Raw genomic sequence first — 21,165 nt, forward strand, 5'->3', positions numbered from 1 at the left:
AGTCCAGATTATGAAGACTTAAAAAATATTTTATTAATTACACAATAAAAGCAAAACCAGACAAATAAGACATAATGCAATACCATAAAATGTCGTAATGTAAGAAGGTAGTTACATAGTAAACACATAAGCCATAAGTAAATATAGTGATCATAAAAGTTCCATCTGCAACAAAGTGCATATAATGAGCAGATAAAGAGTATAAAAACTCAAATAAAGTGCATAGGAAATGTAATAGGATCATAGACACCCGTGATCAATGGCTAAATGCGTCTCCAGCTCCCTCCAACGTACGTTTCGCCTACCGTGGCTTTCTCAAGGGGAAATTCCCACGCAGCAATGGCATAAAGTGAGACTAGGGACTTTTTTTTTACAGTGGTGGAGGAATACAGTGCGGAAGGATACCTACCTTCCGTCATTGTATTCCTGGAGCTGGTAGAGAACGGTAGCATCAGCTGATGCTGCTGTTCTCCACGCAAGATGGACGTGGGACCCTCGTGGACTTCTGCAGATCGGGGTAAGTATATTGGTGTTTTTTTATTTTGATATTTATTCCTCAGGCGACAATGGCTTCGGGGATCAAAGTGACAAGTGACGGTGAGTATGTACTCTATGTTATATGTACTGTATGTCTATATGTATGTATTGTATGTAGTATATATGTATGTTGCATGCATGTAGTATATATGCAGTATATATGTAGTATGCATGTTGCATGCATGTGGTATATATGTAGTATGTATGTTGCATGCATGTAGTGTATGTATGTAGTATGTATGTAGTATGTTGCATGTATGTAGCATGTAGTGTGTATGTTGCATGTATGTAGCATGTAGTATATATGTAGTATGTATGTTACATGTAGTATATATAGTATATATGTAGTATGCATGTTGCATGCATGTAGTATATATGTTGTATGTATGTTGCATGCATGTAGTATATACTGTATGTATTATGTATGTAGTATGTATGTAGCATGTATGTAGTATGTATGTTACATGTAGTATATATGTAGTATGCATGTTGTATGTATGTAGCATGTATGTAGCATGTAAATTTTTTTTTTTTTTTTTTTTTTACATTCAACACATTAGCCGGATGATTGGACTACTACTGTCCCATCATTGGCTAATGTGTCAATCACTGTCATGGTAGCAGGCATCGCCCGATGGGACTTGTAGTCCCATCGGACGATGCCTGCACAGACCCCCGGAGCCTGCACAGACCACCGGCAGGCCGGCACAGCCCCCCGGCAGGCCGGCACAGACCACCGGAGCCTGCACAGACCACCGGCAGGCCGGCACAGCCCCCCGGCAGGCCGGCACTGACCACCGGAGCCTGCACAGCCCCCCCGGCAGGCCGGCACAGCCCCCCGGCAGGCCGGCACAGACCACCGGCAGGCCGGCACAGACCACCGGCAGGCCGGCACAGAACCCCGGAGCCTGCACAGACCACCGGCAGGCCGGCACAGCCCCCCCGGCAGGCCGGCACAGACCACCGGAGCCTGCACAGACCACCGGCAGGCCGGTACAGACCCCCGGACAGTCGGCACAGCCCCCCCGAAGGCCCGAACTGATGGCGCATCATGATGCGCACAGACAGCGCATCATGATGACGTCATTTCGGCAGCCAATCAGAGCCACAAAAGTGGCTCATTGCATTTTGGACTTCCGATTCCGGTATCCGATACGAAAAAAGTATCGGTACTCGGTATCGGAATTCCGATACGGCAAATATCGGCCGATACCCGATACTTGCGGTATCGGAAAGCTCAACACTAATTAATACAATTTCTTACTCATATTTGTGCTATTTGGCTCCCAGTATCTTTTTATTGTACTCAATAGGCTCCTACATGCTCGTTTTGAATGAGGGGATTGTGTTATGATTGAGTCACCGTAGGAGGCAAAAACAGAAATGCTAGCTAAGTCCAGAAAACCAGAGAAGTTGGCAGCTATCGTATTGCAGACCCCTGAACTTATCAACACAACTAGCAGTAGCCGTGGGGGGTTCCTACGATGCCCTAGACCCCTCGATCACAGCCGGAGAATTAAATAGGCCTAAAGAAAGAAAGGGGAAATCTAAACTGCCCCAGAGCAGACCCCAAAGCAATAGGCAGCCCCCAACATATAATGACAGTGAAGCAAGATGAAAACACTAACACAGACAGAAAGATAGACTGAGCAAAGACGGGGCCCAAGCTAACTACATAGGAAAGGACAGGAAGGCTGCTGTCTGCAATCCATGAAAAACCCTATGAAAATAAGAGTCAACAGACTGACAGTGAAAAAGGCCCTGAAGACGCTAGGCTTCAAAAAGCTATGTCAGTAGTAACTCAGGAATATTCTGAAGACAGAGCAACAGGCAAAAGGAGATTCAGCTCACCCCAGCAGGGAATGGCAGAATCCAGAAAAGCAAGGAAAACAAAAACAAAACGCAAATGCAACAGGCAAAGCAAAAAACTTAGCTTTAGGGGAGCAGGAATCAGACCGGTGTCCTAGAAGTCCACAGAGAAATCACCCGCAGGGCAGAAGGGCATCGGCAGCCTTATATCCAGTCCGTGACTCCACTCAGCCAGTCATCCTCATTAGACTCAGGTGCCTGATAATCAGGCTCATTACCTTCCTTTAGCAGAATAGGGAGTTCACCAGACCTCAGTGACGAAGGGGAAAATGAACTCACAACAGTACCTCCCCCTTGAGGAGGGGTCACCGAACCCTCAACCACGCCACCAGGGCGATCAGGGTGAGCCCGATGAAAGGCACGCACCAATCTTTTGGCATGAATATCAGAGGCAGAGACCCAGGAATTATCCTCCTGACCATAACCCTTCCACTTAACCAAATACTGGAGTCTCCGTCTAGCCAAACGGAATCCAGTATTTTCTTTACCTCATATTCCATGTTACCTTCAACCAATACAGGGTCTGGAGGTGCCACCCCAGGAACAACTGGTTCAACAAACCTCTTCAACAAGGACTTATGGAACACATTATGGATTTTAAATGTGACAGGAAGAGCCAAACGAAAAGAGACCGGATTAATAATCTCCAAAATCTTGTAAGGTCCAATAAATCTAGGCTTAAACTTAGGAGAAGCCACCTTCATAGCAATATTTTTTGATGATAACCACACCATATCACCAATTTTAAAATGGGGACCAATGGTCCTATGTCGATTGGAAAACCGCTGGGCCTTTTCCTGGGAGAGAGATAACTTAACCACCACTTGGTCCCAGATCTGGTGCATTCTCTACACCACAGTGTCAACACCTGGGCAGGCAGAAGGCTCCACCTGCCCTGAAGAAAATCGAGGATGAAACCCAAAGTTACAAAAAAAAGGTGACATCAAAGTGGCAGAACTAGCTCTATTATTTAAAGCAAATTCGGCCAAGGGCAAAAATGAAACCCAATCATCCTGATCAGTGGAAATAAAACATCTCAAATACGACTCCAAGGTCTGGTTTGTTCTCTCTGTCTGCCCATTGGTCTGGGGGTGAAAAGCAGAGGAGAAGGACAACTGAATTCCCAGCTTGGAACAGAAAGTCCTCCAAAATCTAGACACAAACTGAACTCCTCTGTCAGATACAATGTTCTCAGGAATCCCGTGTAAGCGAACCACCTGTTGCAAAAACAGGGGCACCAACTCAGAGGAAGATGGCAACTTAGGGAGTGGTACAAGATGAACCATCTTAGAGAACCTATCACAAATCACCCAAATAACAGTCATTCTTTGAGAGACCGGCATATCAGAGATGAAATCCATTGAAATATGGGTCCATGGCCTCCTGGGGACCGGCAAAGGTATCAACAACCCACTAGAGCGAGAACAAGATTTAGACCGGGAGCAAGTCCCACAGGACTGCACAAAATTCCTGACATCATGAGACAAGGTAGGCCACCAAAAAGAGCGACTCACCAGATCTCTAGTACCAAAAATACCTGGATGACCAGCCAATGCAGAGCAATAAACTTCAGACATCACTCTCTTCTTCCACTGGTCAGGAACATACAACTTTCCACTGGGACAACGCTCAGGTTTGTTTTCCTGGAACTCTTGCAGCACAAGTCTCAAATCAGGCGAGATGGCAGAAAGAACTACCCCTTCGCCTAAGATGGTAGCAGGTTTGGTCACCACAGGAGAATCAGCAAAGAAACTCCTAGAGAGGGCGTCTGCCTTGACATTCTTAGTTCCAGGAAGAAAAGAGACCACAAAATCAAAACGTGTAAAAAACAAGGCTCACCTAGCCTGTCTAGGGTTCAAGCGTTTAGCCGACTCTAGGTAAATCAAATTCTTGTGGTCAGTGAGGACCACAACTTGATGTTTAGCTCCCTCCAACCAATGTCTCCACTCCTCAAATGCCCATTTCATGGCCAACAGTTCCCGATTCCCCACATCATAGTTACGTTCAGATGGAGAGAACTTTCGGGAAAAGAAAGCACAGGGATTCATTTTAGATGTTACAGGATCCTTTTGGGACAAAACCGCTCCTGCACCAATCTCAGAAGCATCCACCTCTACCTGGAACGGTAGTGAGACATCAGGTTGCCGCAAAACCGGGGCGGAGGTAAATCTTCGCTTCATCTCCTGAAAGGAAGAAACAGCCTCCGGAGACCAATTCAACACATCAGCACCCTTCTTAGTCAGATCAGTCAATGGCTTGGCAATACTAGAAAATTTCGCTATAAATTTCCGATAAAAATTAGCAAAACCCAAAAACTTCTGGAGGGCCTTCAAAGAAGTGGGCTGAACCTAATCATAAATGACCTGTACCTTGGCCGGGTCCATTTCAATAGTTGACGGAGACAAAATAAATCCCAAAAATGAAATCCTCTGTACTCCAAAAAGGCATTTTGATCCTTTGACATACAGGGAATTCTCCCTCAAGATCCGGAACACAGTCCGAATATGTTCCACATGAGAATCCCAATCCTTGGAGAAAATCAAAATATCATCCAGATAGATAATCAAAAATTTATCTACAAAGTCTCGGAAAATATCGTTCGTTAAGCACTGGAAGACAGAAGGGGCATTAGTGAGCCCAAAAGGCATCACCAGGTACTCAAAATGTCCCTCCGGAGTATTAAATGCCGTCTTCCGCTCATCCCCCTGCTTAATGCGGATAAGATTATACGCCCCCCTGAGGTCAAGCTTGGTAAACCAGCAAGCACCTCTAACTCTAGAGAATAGATCCGAAATCAGGGGTAACGGATACTGATATTTAATAGTAATTTTATTGAGGGCACGATAATCAATACAAGGCCTTAAAGAACCATCCTTTTTGGCCACAAAAAAAAAACCGGCACCTAAGGGTGAAGAGGATGGTCTAATATGACCCTTCTCCAACGCCTCCTTAATATAGGACCGCATAGCCTCGTGCTCGGGTACAGATAAATTGAAGAGCCGACCCTTGGGAAATTTACACCCCGGGCTTTGTTCAATTGCACAGTCATAACTCCTATGAGGAGGCAAGGACGCAGACTCATTCTCACTAAATACATCATAAAAGTCCGCCAAATAGTCAGGAACATCATGCGACTGAGGAGAGGTGGAAAAAACCGGAGCCTCACTAAAGGCACACCGACAACCCCAACTCACCACAGACACAGATTTCCAATCCAACACTGGATTATGAATTTGCAACCAGGGAAACCCCAGAACAACGGCATCATGCAGACCATGCAATACCAAAAATCTGCAATTTTCTTGATGGTCTGGGGTGACCCGCATGACCACCTGGGTCCAAAACTGAGGTTTATTTTTAGCCAAAGGAGTAGCATCAATCCCCCTCAAAGGGATAGGCGTCCGCAGAGGTGTCATCGGAAATCCACAACGTTTAGCAAAATCCAAGTCCATTAGGTTTAGCGCTGCTCCCGAATCCACAAAAGTCTTGGCGGAAAATGTGGACAGGGAGCAGATCAGAGTAATTGCCAGAAGAAACTTAGGTTGAACACCACCAACAGAAAACGTGTGTGCAAAGCGTTTCTCTCGTTTAGGACAAACAGAAATAATATGCGAGGCATCTCCACAGAAAAAACACAGCTTATTACGTCTTCTGAACTCCTGACGTTGCGCCTTAGACAAAGCTCTATCACATTGCATAGGTTCAGACGTCTGTTCAACCGGTGGCAACACCTCTCGTGCAATCCTGCGTTCACGTAAGCGCCGATCAACCTGAATGGCTAATGACATAGAATCGTCCAGACTAGAGGGAACAGGAAATGCCACCATAGTATCTTTTACGGCTTCTGACAAACCCTTCCGAAAGAGAGCAGCCAAGGCATTATCATTCCAGGTAGTAAGGACCGCCCACTTTCGGAACTTTTGACAGTACAACTCTGCAGAATCTCGACCCTGGTTCAATGCCAACAGGGTCTTTTCAGCCTGATCAATAGCATTAGGTTCGTCATACAACAACCCCAAAGCTTGAAAGAATGCGTTCACATTAGTCAGAATAGGATCATCTTGTTTCAAAGAAAACGCCCAATCCTGGGGATCTCCACGCAGCAAAGAGATGACAATTTTAACCTGCTGTGCGGAGCTCCCTGACGAGTTAGGCTTCAAGGCAAAAAATAATTTACAATTATCTTTGAAACTCAAAAATTTAGATCGATCCCCAAAAAATACATCAGGTGTAGGGATCTTTGGTTCAACAGCATGCGAACGAGCAAGGTAGGCGGAAATTCCCCGCACTTCCTCAGTGAGCTGCTCCACACAATCAGACAATTGCTTTATCTCCATTGAGAGAGAAAAAAAAAAAAATTCCCCTTACGGCCTCAGAGATATAGAGGAAAGAATATACAAACACCTTTTTTTTTTTAAACACAATTCTTTCCTGCTATTGAGTACCCTAGGATCTGCGGTATGGCGGGTGATTCTGTTATGATTGAGTCACCGTAGGAGGCAAAAACAGAAATGCTAGCTAAGTCCAGAAAACCAGGGAAGTTGGCAGCTATCAGATTGCAGACCCCTGAACTTATCAACACAACTAGCAGTAGCCATGGGGGGTTCCTACAATGCCCTAGACCCCTCGATCACAGCCGGAGAATTAAATAGGCCTAAAGAAAGAAATGGGAAATCTAAACTGCCCCAGAGCAGACCCCAAAGCAATAGGCAGCCCCCAACATATAATGACGGTGAAGCAAGATGAAAACACTAACACAGACAGAAAGATAGACTGAGCAAAGACGGGGCCCAAGCTAACTACATAAGAAAGGACAGGAAGGCTGCTGTCTGCAATCCGTGAAAAACCCTATGAAAATTAGAGCCAACAGACTGACAGTGAAAAAGGCCCTGAAGACGCTAGGCTTCAAAAAGCTATGTCAGTACTCAGGAATATTCTGAAGACAGAGCAACAGGCAAAAGGAGATTCAGCTCACCCCAGCAGGGAATGGCAGAATCCAGAAAAGCAAGGAAAACAAAAACAAAACGCAAATGCAACAGGCAAAGCAAAAAACTTAGCTTTAGGGGAGCAGGAATCAGACTGGTGTCCTAGAAGTCCACAGAGAAATCACCCGCAGGGCAGAAGGGCATCGGCAGCCTTATATCCAGTCCGTGACTCCACTCAGCCAGTCATCCTCATTAGACTCAGGTGCCTGATAATCAGGCTCATTACCTTCCTTTACCAGAATAGGGAGTTCACCAGACCTCAGTGACGAAGGGGAAAATGAACTCACAACAGGATTGTATTCTCTTGAGGATGATTATATGTTTTAGGTGGCACTGTAGAGTTCCAATCCTCTTCCTCTCTGAAGAGGCAATTTGCAAAGTAATCTTGTGGAGAGTGACATGCCAGTGTAAGAAGACATTTAGGCCATACAATGCTCCTCTGGGAAATTAAATATGTAATTTGTCTCTTCAGAGAGGAAGAGACAAATCAAGGCTTACTAAATAATTGATATTGACTTTTACGATTGCTGCTTCCAATAGATGACGCTAGATTTGAATACTTAGTTTCCCAAAGGAGCAATACATGGCCTATAAGTCTCCTTACACAGGCATCTAAGGCATGTCTAACTCCACAAGGAGAATCGTTACCCCTTAACCAATCAAGAAAATGGGTAAATAACTTAACATTAATCTAATATGCATATCAACCACCTCAACACTTTTAGGTAACATGTTTTGTATTTTTTATTATTATTTATTTTTTATAACGATAACTGTTTCACGTGGGAATAGTCTTGCCACACGTGAAGGCGGCTTCTGGCATATATTTTCCATTTTCTATATAAATTGAAAAATCCACAGTGCAGAAACCATTCTATAACATTGAATACAATAAATTCTAGGCCAACAAAAATAAGCAGTAAAGACATCCATTTGATTATTTTAGATTTTTCTAGGGTTTTTTTTTTTGTTTCTACTGCTAATTAGCTAAAATGCAATTCCCATGATGAAATACATTGTATCAAATAATTAAACAAATCTATAAAAAGGATTCATCTTCTCCGAACCTTGAAACACAGAAGTGATAAATGAATTGGTTGAACGGATATCATATATGACAAAGAGACTGCACAGATAACACTTTACTACTCGGCCGTGAAATATATGAGGCATAAAGATTTTACAAGGTATCATACCGCCACAGATTGACTTGTTAAGTGGTATTTTACTGACTTAGACATAAATTATATTTTGTCCGTACATAGAGGGCAGCATAAAGCTTCGGAACAATCTCTGATTCAATATTGGTGAATTTTTTAGATCTTTTTTCTTTGCTTTTTTTTGGGGGGGAGGGCAAATGCTCAAAATTTTTAGTTCAATATATATATATATATATATATTTTTTTTTTAAATGAATGTACATAGTGGGCTTCCGGATAAAACTCCAAATGGTGCTCCCTTCAGGCTCCTGTATCATACCATCCTATGTGGACAAAGAGGTTAAGCTTTTTCATCCTTGTGACTATGGTCCATATTGATGACTTTACTAACGAGGAAGGGTCCCACCAAAAGTGAGACGTTCCTTCTTGTGTACTGATTGTTACTTAGCATGTGTACAAAATGAGAACTCACTCCCTACTCATTTGGAAGTTGAATCCGGGAGATGGATCTGAGCAAACAAAAATCGCTTGTTAACTTAGGTGGACATTCTTAGAGAAAATCAAAAGAACACAAGGGGCCAATAGTTCATTACAAGTAAGATCTAGACACAGGAAACTCCTAGTGATTTGAAAAATAAGTTCTATGGCTATAAGTTATGAAATTTCCCCAGCAAAAGCCTTAAAGGGGTATTCCCATCATAACATTTATGGCATAACCAAAGTATGTGGGTTCCGTAAAGATAAATGTAGAGAACTACAACTCTCTATTTGTGGTGGTGGTTTCATTCTCTATATAGGTACAGGCAGGCTCGGACTGGCCCATAGAGGACAGGTGAATCTCCAGGTTGGCTCTTTGCAGGGATTCATCTCCCTCATTCCTATAAGAACAGTAGCTGTCACTGTTAGGGATGAGTGGACCAAAACTGAATTCCAAACATAGACTTCTCCTGGAAGTCCATTTTACAGTTTGGGATTTCGGGAAGGAGATTGTGAGACTCTATGGGGGACTCTGCTTCCTTTTGCAGCTCCCTAGCCCTTTCTGCAACCATTTTACAGCTCTGAAGTTCGAGTTCCCATTTATTTCTATGGGGTTCATATTCAGGTTAAAGTTTGGGTACAGTTCTGGTACTTAGACCATACTTTAGACTAAAGTTTTGTTGAACCCGACCTTCCATGGGTCCACTCATCGCTCACACAGTACGCATGATGTATGTTCATTTAACAAACTACCCAGTTTATTATTTTATAGAATATATTGTCTCTTCAAAGAGGAAGAGGGCTATAACTCTAGTGCCAACTACTGGAAGCAGCAATCCTAAAAGTCAATATTGACCCTCTAAAGAGCATTGTCACATGACTCCGGATAAAAGCCAAAACAAAAATTTTGCAGACACTGTGTTTCGGGGTTCTTCTCCCTCATCAGTGCAAAGTGTGAGATCTAGTTTGGGTGAGAGGCATCTGACCGAAATCCAAGGAGTAACGCTTTTCCTTGAGGAGAGTGACATGTCAAGTCTGCTATGCCAAGGTAATGAGACTTTTAAGCCTTGCAATTGTCCTCTGGGAAATATGCAAATTGTCTCTTCAGAGAGGAAGAGGTCTAGAACTTTTGTGCCACCTATAGGAAGTAGCAATCCTAAAAGTCAATATTGACCCTCTAACAAACCTTGTCGCATGATATTGAATAAAAGCCAAAACCAAACTCTCAATTTGCAGACGCTGTGTTTCGTGGTACTGTTCCTCATCAGAGCAAAGTGTGAGATCTGGTTTGGCTGGGTGATAGGCGTCTTACCAGGATCCTGGAGGTAACATTTCTCCATATTTTAGAGAGGCATAGGCACATTTGTGAATGAGGATATTGAAATATTTGCACGCAGCTGAATGGTAGAACCCATATTCCAAATAATGGTAGGTCCTGGGCTTCCCAGTTTAGCATTTTTTACAGCTCTCATAGGTGGGATCCTCGTCTATCCATATACTACTATACATCCTGTGGATAAGTCACAAATGCATGAAATTTGAATACCCCTTCAATTAACTGATCAGAAGAGAATTTAACATTGATACCCTAATGGAACACTAGAATGAACAGGGAATTGTTATCTAAGACAGGACATTTATCCCCATTGCAAAAATTAGAGAGACTGGTATGTTGTCTATCTTACAATAAAAGTGCCCTATTTTGCCAATCAATGTTGGTGCCATGCCATGGATAGGTGATAACTTCCTATCACTGGACAATTCCCATAAAGTTTTGAACTGATCTTGTAAATGTTTTCCCAAAACTTCACGTTGGATAAAGATGTTCTAGTAGGACATGGACCAAAGAATTATTATATTGGCAATCCTTTTCCATTCTTATTACTATTACCTCCTACTAAGCTTCTCTAGAGTAGTAAGCATCTATACCATCATCAGAACCATTAATGGGGTCAGGAAATCAAACATAGTTTAAGAGCTTCTGGAGACCAAATTGCATAAAAAACTAGTTGGACGGGTGAGTCCTTGGCAGCTCATCCTTGCTCACTCCCCCAGGGTCACGGGTCTCCCATCTGTCTTAAGGGGCCTTTACACATGGTGATATCGCTAAAGCGTCACCGATTTTGTGATGCAGCAGCGATATCGCTATGTGTGATACTTACCTCCGACCGGCTCCCCCGCTGTCTGTCGCTGTTCGCGCGAGATCGTGCAGCTCCATTTCTCGTCGGGCACTTCCTGCTGGCACCGACGAGCGACGTGTGGATGCGGACGGGAGGATGTCAGGATCGCCGCGTCTGATAGGTATGTAGCGACCGCGGTATCGCTGCTGCATAGCTGTGAGATCTGCCTGTTTGGCAGCTCACTAGCGACCATTTAGCGATGCACCAGCGATCCTGACCGGGTCGTATCATTGTCGGGATCGCTGGTGCATCGCTAAATGCAAAGGGGTCTTAATAGTGATACCTATCGTTCCTCGGCAGTGAGTTGTAAGAAGCTACCAGGGACCCACTTGTCCGACTAGTCTCTTTGGTCCTGTCAAACTATGTTTTTTCTGAAACACTGTTTAAGAGTTAAAAAAAATTAGAGTTAAATAATAAGGCGGCCAGTTGCTGATACATGCTGCCCGTGGACCGGGAAGCATGTATCAGCTGTCAGGTTCCCTTTCAGGCTCAATAAAAATCACACTGATGAGCAAAAGCAACTCACAAAACAAGGAGTTGACGCATTTCCAACCATGATTAAGAGGCCACAAAGGTTTGCAACACAGATTCCATGCTTCGTGGATTGCGTTAACTCATCTTTGCTATTTTATTGAGGATTAAATATATTCGGAGTTTGAGCTTCAGTTTGGTGGATTGCTAGTTTTCCATTCTACATGACGTTTCAGAGAACGTCACCTGGATTCACATTTGCATCAGTCATTTAGAAAGCTTCGAAAAGCCTCCGGTGGATGGAGGTCAACTCAATTTTTTTCTTGCTTCTATAGATATTTCGATATTTTATATCTTCGTGCTGAAAAGACGTACACCATGAAGTTTGCAGGTCAGGGGCTTCAGGCAATGTCATTCTTGTCAAGGCTGCCTACAGCAAATCCATGTAGTCGCTGTCACCTGCGATGGTGACGTAACGCTGCTCTAGATTCATGTTTATTAGAGCAGCAAGACATCAACTCCTATTCCGAAACCCAACCTGATATATATTTATCCCTGTGCTACACAGTGTCTTATGTTCTACTTTAATGGATATGGATATGATTGTAAATGTATCAGCAGAAAATAAAAAAATACATCTCGAGCAGGGCCGGCCCGAGAGATTACGGCGCCCTAGGCAAAACTATTTTGTTGCGCCCCTACTATTCTTGGCAGTAGATGAAAACTTGGGATATAAATTTAGGAGCAAAATAAACCACTACAACAATGATTAATTAACTCTCTCCTAACTCTTTAATCTTCTGAGAAGTTGTATAGGACAAATATATACAAAGTAATCAATAACACAAAACAAAAACGACCATAGGTAATTAAAATTTTTGTTTCCTTGCCTTTTTTCTGAAAAGGATGACACTAAGTCACCGAGATTAATTTGTTTAGCAACTTCAGATTCTATCGAAATTGTTGCCAGCCCAACCAACCTCTCTTGCGTCATATTTGCCCTTAAATATGTACACTTTTCTTTCCATCCCTAAAACTTTTTGCCTTTTGAAAAGATTTTTTATAATTTTTCTATTTTTTCTCTGGCGCCCCCTTTGGGTCGGCGCCCTAGGCGGCCGCCTAGTTCGCCTATACGTTTGGGCCGGCCCTGATCTCGAGTAAAAAAAGCATATACTAGTGGCCTATAATATATTTTTTAAGATGGTTGCACACAATTTTTCGATTTCACCTTTTGTAGCATTCTCTCGGTACCTACAAAACCTCCACTAAGGCATTTTTCCACAACCCTGCAGCTAATGGTGACCTGAAACTCCTTTCATGCCCAGTTCCAAGTGAGGTAACATCTATTTGATTGTCCTCTGGTGTAGCCAAACCTAGTCCCTATAGAATAGTGAGTTCTCCTTCAATGGAAGTCTTCAAACAGAGCCTGGACAGACATCTGTCTGAGATGGTTTAGCATTGAGCAGGGGGTTGGACACAATGACCTTGGAGGTCCCTTCCAACTTTAACATTCTGTAATTCTATGATTCAATACTGACTATTTAGTGACCCTTGCCACATGCTTTCGTAGAAAAGACAAAACAGAATCTCTGCTTACAGACTTGTGTTTCAGGGAGTTGTCCCTGATCAGTGCAAAGCAAGAGATCGGATTTGGCTGTATGATGGGAGTCTAACTGGGGTCTAAGGGTTAATGTCTCGCTTTGTGGAGTGTGACATGCCTGAGACTTGTAAGGAGACTTATAGGCCATGCAATGCTGTTCAGGAAAAATATAATATGACACTCTTTAAAATTACCTTGTAATGAGAACCTGTTATGTAAGCAAACACTTTACCTGAATCTGCTCGGCTCCAGCACCTAGATCCTTGCTGCCAGGTGAGAGTGAACTTTATTCCTCCTGGTAGCATTTGTGATTCAGTCATAGAGGCGGTGCCGGCAAGGGTTCAGTCACCATTCAGTGTATATCATAGAATCATAGAATCATAGAATCGTAGAGTTGGAAGGGACCTCCTGGGCCATTTGGTCCAACCCCCTGCTCAAAGCAGGATTCGCTAAATCATCCCAGTCAGATGTCTGTCCAGCCTCTGTTTGAAGACTTCCATTGAAGGAGAACTCACCACTTCTCGTGGCAGCTTGTTCCACTCATTGATCACTCTAACTGTCAAAAAGTTAAAGTATAGTGAGAGGCGGCTGTAACCCCGTCCCTAGCACTGGTTGACCAGCTGTTCTCTATACAGAGTGGTGACTGAAGCCACGACAGCATCCCTCCCTAGACTGAAACCGGAACACTACCGAGAAGAATAAAGTTCATTTCCTCCCAGCAGTGGCATGGGTCTAAGTGCCGATGCCGGGAAGGATTAGAACGCTATTAACCTGCATATTAACCCAACAACTGCAGATTCATAGCTTTTTCTAACATCACAGCTTCCCTTTAAAAATAAAACTTGCATCCATATTACACTTTTTTTCTTTCAAGGGCCATTTGGATATTTATACCGTCCCTCGGGGGACGTACAAATTGCACTCTAACTCTGCCTACAAAGAACTTCCTGATTCTGTCACTGGTGCCAGAACGTTATCTTTCATTTCTCGCGCCTCAGGGTTCATTAGTGAACATTGTGTGCGTGTGCTCAAAGATCAAGAAGAAATTAACGGGTCAATGGCTGTCAAAATATAGCTGCCCGTCCAAGCACTGCGGTCCCTGGGAATCTGCAGTATAAAATGTCGACGGCTGTAAATGGCCGGCGGGCCTGAGGTTCCACACCCCTGCCTTAGAGAAAGGCAGGAGGTCTATCAGCAACATATGCAAAATAGAAGCAAATACTACCACCGTTAGGTAGCTACCTCCTAAGTCACTATTCAACCCATTATAAATCTTTGAAATCTGGATGCCCGGAATGAGAATTAATTTCGATATGTCCTTCCTTGTGACTCACTATTTTCTAAATTAGTGTGGCAAAATTACCAATTTAAAGAGATAACAAAATATAATGTATAAATATATAGGATTTTTACTCTGCTGGGAGATGTTTATAATATATGTGTCTATGTGCTACCACAGAGTGGAAGGGATGTGAATTGCAGCCTAAGATCTGTTAGCTTGCTGCAATAATGTACTGTTTGTATGGGGCGCAACTAACGTCCTTAAAGTGAATGTGTAATTGTTAGGGCTGACAGAATGCACCAAATAAAAGAGAGATGGTAATAAGGTGCGTTCACAGCCCGGGGTCCACCGTGCTGAGATGTTAACTGCTGCTTGGTAATGATGGACACTAAATGGCGGTATTGCACTGGACACAGGTGGATTAAACGCCACCCCGTATGTAGTAGCGACGGGCTCTGTTGCTTCACAGAGCCACGGTACCGTGTAACACAAATGCTGTACCCTGTTGACTGTCACAGGGTACAGCTGAGTCAGCGCTAGTGTACGGTCACAAGACTCTGCCCCAAGGACGCAGGGTAAGAGCCTCTCTAGACCCACTAGGCGCACGGCGTCGCACTTGTGAATGCCACAAATAGACGCTGGCTACTGTGGAGTGCAAACCAAGTGCTCAGTGGCATACAGGCAAAGCCACAACTTGGCACTGAAGCTAGTCCCTGACTCTGCCTCCTACCTGCACTATCAGCCTAGGCACTACCTGGCAAGGCTGAACAACACATGAGTACCAGGGGTAGGGGTTTCATAATGAGTCAGTCACCAGAGACATTCATACGTGCATACAACACTCACTCCACATGGTCTATACTACTGTGTGGCCATGTGATCCTTTTATAACCGCAGCCTTCCAGGACCTTCCTGATGGCCCAATCCAAGCTGCTTGAGGACCTGAGCATGTGACCTCCAACCACCAATGAGCGGTCGTCTCCCGGGCATGCTCAGATGAGGAAAAGCAGGACTTAGTCCCAGGAGCGTCTGCTCGCCGCTGACTAATGCTGAATGCTATAGCTGAACCTGGGGCGGCAGCAGCAGCAACCAGACACATAGCATTAGCCTGAGCAAGACGCTGGGACCAACGTCTCTGCTGAGCAGGAACCTCTGCGGCTGAAGAGGACATGGCTTGAAATTCCCCCTGTGCGGTAACTTAACAGTAATAGAAAATTACTAATGTAAATAGTTTTTTTACTAAATGCATTTTTGGGTGATTTTTTTTCCATTTCACAATCTGTACTTAAAATAAAACTTAGAAATCTTGCAATTTTCACCAGCCACTATTTTAAACTCTATATTCCTGTTGTTTCAGGAAATTCATATGGACCTAAGCAGCAGTAGACTGACTCTTAACATATGTTTCATTCAAAGCATCTCATGAGCGAGTGCAAGACTTATTGTGAAGGGAAGGGGAGCAGGGTCAGCTATTCTGATTGGTGGATCCTGTGTTATCACCTGTCATCTCAATCCTCTGATGATAATGAGAATGCTGAAAACTCTTACTCATAGGACAGGAAGTAAGAGTCTAAGTGTTATGGCTGGTAGAACACACCAAAAATTATAAAGATGGTGGTAAGGTGTGTTCACAGCCCGGGGTCCACCATGCAGAGATGTTAACTGCTGCTCGGTAATGGTGGACACTAAATGGCAGTATCGCATTGGACACACGTGGGTTAAACGCCACCCAGTATGTAGTAGTGAAGGACTCTGTTGCTTCACAGATGCCGTACCCTGCTGACTGTCACAGGGCATAGCTGAGTCAGCGCTAGTGTACGGTCACAAGACTCTGCCTCAACGATGCGGGGTAAGAGCCTCTCTAGACCCACTAGGCGGACGGCGTCGCACCTGTGAACACCACTAATAGATGCTGGCTACTGTGGAGGGCAGACCATGTACACAGTGGTGTACAGGCAAGCCACTACTTGGTGCTGAAGCTAAGCCCTGACTCTGCCTCCTACCTGCACTATCAGCCTAGGCACTACCTGGCAAGGCTGATCAACACATGCGTACCAAGGGTAGGGGTTTCATAATGAGTCATTCACCAGAGACATTCATACGTGCATACAACACTCACTCCACATGGTCTATACTAGCGCACGGCCGTGCAGCCCTGCGATCCTTTTATAACCGCAGCCTTTTGGGACCTTCTTGATGGCCCAATCCAAGCTGCTTGAGGACCTGAGCATGTGACCTCCAACCACCAATGAGTGGTCGTCTCACTGGCATGCTCAGATGGAGAAAAGCAGGACTTAGTCCCAGGAGCGTCTGCTCGCCGCTGACTAATGCTGGATGCCATAGCTGAACCTGGGGCGACAGCAGCAACCAGATGCATAGCATTAGCTTGAGCAAAACGTTGGGACCGACATCTCTGTTGAGCAGGAACCTCTGCGACTGAAGAAGGATGGGAGACCGCAGAGGACATGGTTTGGGATTCTCCTTATGCAGTGACGGGAGCTTGACGTCTCACACTAAGATATCTCTAGTGTTCAATGTGAGCATTGAAAAAACATTTAAAAAAAAAACACATCGGACATAATTATTTTTTCTTTCTTTTAAATACATGTAACACTAAAACTTGATTTAAACAAAACGTCATTTTTAATAATAAATTCCCTTTAGTAAAATTTCAAAAAGGTAAAAGACCTATCTGTCAAAAAAACAGCGTGACTTCTCCATAAATGTTACTATTATCAAACGAAGAATTTCCTATTTGTCACATATGGAGTCAGGAAAGTATTTTTTACACTAATTTAGGGCAATTAGCATCTGTGTCTTCCGGTTTTTGCATTTGCCATATTGGTGGATAAAATCATAAATTTCCCAAAAAAATTTTAATTATTTAAAAAAAAAATAAAATTAAACAAAAAGCTTTAAAACAATGATAAATTGTGTTTGATCTAGAATATATTCCCCTCCGAGATAATTGTGGATTGCTAAAAGTAATATCCACCGAAAAGTCCTTCTCTTTACAAAGTGCTCGTACAGTTATTAGTTTAATACAGAAACAATTTAGTGCAATTCCAATTCTGTAATAAGAAAAACTGTATGAAAGCATTTTCTAGTGACTCAAATTGCAGCCACTTTTTTTTTTTTCGACGGTGCCCAGCACCGACAGGAAATTTCACATTCTATCACAACCATATGCAGTTTATTAATCTCCGATAGAGGCAATGGAGACAAAGTAAAGTAATGAAGGTCAACGCTGAGAGCCAGAACACCTTGAATGATACTAACCACCACTGTCATTTCGGAGCAGCACCTCATTAATAAGATGGTAATAGGGTTTCAGATTGAAATTGAAGCTTGAAGCTCATCTTTCTTTTTTTGTCTGGATAATTGTCTGCAACACTGAGGCCAAAAAGAGCCAAAAGAACAAATCCCAGGAGGAATATTCATCGTGTTTATCAGGTGGACCATGACAAAAATACCCAGGTTAATAAGAAACGTGATATCCTACCATAGATATTTATGAAACATCCTCTATGAACCATATTGAAACACTATCCTCCCCATCCATGTAGATGTGGCATCCATCAGCAGCCTCTATCGGAAGTTCAACCGGTTGGCCACCAGTGGAGCATAATGAAAAACCACCAGTACAACCAGAAGACACAACAGTAGTGCCAGGACTGGTGATGGAAGAAGGTTCAGATGAAAATAATAAGCTTCTTTGGATTTTACTATCTGCAAAAGCTTTGTGTGGATACACGGGATGGGGGGTTATCGGGTGTCTGTCCGCTAGCCAAAACCGCATGGACCAGGATTCATCCCACCGAACACCCGCTCTCCTTTTACCATGGGCATATTACTACTCAGACAACACAGGGTGAGAGTAAAACAGTGTGGCAATAATATATTGAACCACCAGCAAACAATAGCATATAGAACAGTCCCAGCAGAATACCCAAGATGGTGCAAATTACAGAGTCTCAACCTTCCGCTGACTCCCCGAAATAACAGCAGCTGTGACTTCAGAGCTTCTAGGGCCGATTATCCCCACCTGTGACATGCCCAGAGAGGAGGTAATGTCAAGCTTAGGAAACTGACAGTCCATTGAGGTATAAGGCCAGTTGACCGGAGGGTCACAACCTGGCTTCTCGGAACACATCCATGGAGCTAGGTGACTAGGTGGTCCCAAGCCTAGCTTCCCCAAACTTATCCATGGGGCTCAGGTGACTGTTGAGTCCAAACCCTGACTACCCCAAACGTATCCATGGTACAGTGATGGTCATTGGAGCAGATCTGTATTCTTTCAGCCGAAACAGTGGTACTCTAAGTTGGTATCCTGCAGAATGTCAAATCTGTGTCCCTCGTGATGGAGCCATGATCTAGCAGCTATCCTGTATCCTATAAAGTGTTCCTGGCTGTGGTTTTGAAAAGTGTCTCTGTTTCTTTGAATCTGTGGATCTCTTGGCTGTCTGGATGCATTTTGTTAGAAGCATATCCCACTTGTATAGCTCACAACTGTTGTCCTCCAAGCCATTATACAGAGGTCAAGTGGAAAGTGTAATGAGATTAACAACAAACTAGCTGGCCTGGACAATATGTAATCAACATATCAGCAAACAAAAAGGCAGCAACACTTACCTGCCCAGATCTTGGAACAAATGCACTATAGGGGGCATTTGTATACTGGGCAGTCACCCCCTCCAGGAATGGGTAGGTGGAGAGTAGCTGTTAATCTGGTATTTTGCACCTGTGTTGCTAACATCTTGCTTTATGGGCTGGCTGCACCTTATAGTGCATTTGTTCCAAGAATTTGGCAGGTAAGTGGTGCTGCCTTTTTGTCTGCTGTTTAAATCAAATTTTTTTGGAGACTTTAAGTCTTCTTTAGTGGCTTTGCTAATTAGAGAAAACGGAAAGCAAAAAACACAAATATCCTGAACTAAGAAGTAAAAAATAATCTGCAAATAATGCATAAAGATAATATTAATAATAAGGGTATTTAGTAAACATAATTTTGATCAAAATAATGTACAAGCCATCCCGCCACGTCACGGCAACCCTTGTGGTAAAGTCCCTACTCTAGTATTTAAAACCTTTTCACTTGCCAAGTGACGTCAGTGTGAACAAGGATCAAGTGGCTGAACCACTAGTAAAAGCTTAGGCCAGACAGGATGGTTTTCCCAGCTCAGAAAGAGGGCGGTCACACCCATATATGCACTGAATGCACAATGAAATGAATAAAAAACGAATCTGAACTGAGAAAAGTAAGTTAATGTGTATGCAAAATGTAAGTGCATATTAACACATGACCATTAACCAGAGAAAACAGAAAGCAAAAAACACAAATATCCTTAAATAAAAAGTAAAAAATAAACTGCAAATAATGCATAAAGGTAATATTAATAATAAGGGTATTTAGTAAACATCATTTTGATCAAAATAATATACAAGCCATCCCGCCACGTCACGGCAACCCTTGTGGGACAGTCCCTACTCTAGTATTTAAAACCTTTTCACTTGCCAAGTGACGTGAATGTGAACAAGGATTGAGCGGCTGAACCACTAGTAAAATTATGAAAATTTTAAGAAATACCCTGTATTTGTTATTACCTTTTATCAGCACTTGCTGACTACTGTCATATGTCTTACTGCAAGGTATTACTGCACATTTGTTATTCTGTGCTTTTTGTTTGTGTTTTAGTTTATGATGTTGCAGATTTTCAGGGCCATCTCTGCACCCATTAAGTAAAATGGATTGCTTGCATTTTTTTGAAAATACACAGCATAAAAAATCGCCAAAAACTCATCACGGTATCGGTAATTGGTCAACTATATAATATATGGTCATGTTAAGTCCTCCAACGAGGAAGCTAGTGGTTATCTGTACTAACTAATAGGGGGTGCCTTGAGACGTTGATTCCCTCTCTATGCTGTCAGTATGAGCTAATAGGGTACTTGGAAAAAGATCAGTCAGTTATTGGTCAGTTGTAAGAGAGGAGGAGGAGGTGAGCTGTGACATCACCTATTGTGAATGGTGCATCCTGTGTTATCTACTTTATATAGAGGTGTTATCAGTCATTGTACAGGAAGGGCAGGAGGTGAGCTGTGTTATCACCTATAGTGAATGGTGGATCCTGTGTTATCTACTGTATATAGAGGTGTTCTCCATCATTGTACAGGAGGGGCAGGAGGTGAGCTGTGATATCACCTGTTGTGAATGGTGGATTCTGTGTTATCTACTGTATATAGAGGTGTTATCAGTCATTGAACAGGAGGGGCAGGAGGTGAGCTGTGATATCACCTATTGTGAATGGTGGATCCTGTGTTATCTACTGTATATAGAGGTGTTATCCGTCATTGTACAGGAGGAGGAGGTGAGCTCTTATATCCCCTATTCTGATTGATTGATCCTTTTTTATCAACTGTGCATAGAAGTTTTACCTGCTATTGTAATCCTGTCTCTGCTGATAAAGAGCCTGCTGAAAATACTTCTTAAAGTGACAGGACACCTAAAAAAAGTAAAAAAAAAAATTCACAATGAATAATTTTGTTTTTTTGTAGTAAAGATATGAGAAAAATAAACTTAGGCTGGTTTCACATTTGCGTTTTTTTT

General features: G+C 43.1%; 1 long non-coding RNA gene across 1 annotated transcript in view; it reads right to left on the bottom strand.

The window, feature by feature from the left end:
- The window catches only part of LOC141095441 (uncharacterized), a 235,257-nt gene that overhangs the window by 77,983 nt on the left and 136,109 nt on the right, over positions 1 to 21,165 (bottom strand). Inside the window, exon 3 of the long non-coding RNA XR_012233387.1 lies at positions 20,994 to 21,061. This is a non-coding gene — a long non-coding RNA (uncharacterized lncRNA). The remainder of the gene's footprint in view (positions 1 to 20,993; positions 21,062 to 21,165) is intronic.

Source organism: Dendrobates tinctorius, unplaced genomic scaffold (assembly GCF_039654945.1).
Source record: "Dendrobates tinctorius isolate UK_male_01 unplaced genomic scaffold, ASM3965494v1 ptg000009l, whole genome shotgun sequence".
NCBI lineage: Eukaryota > Metazoa > Chordata > Amphibia > Anura > Dendrobatidae > Dendrobates > Dendrobates tinctorius.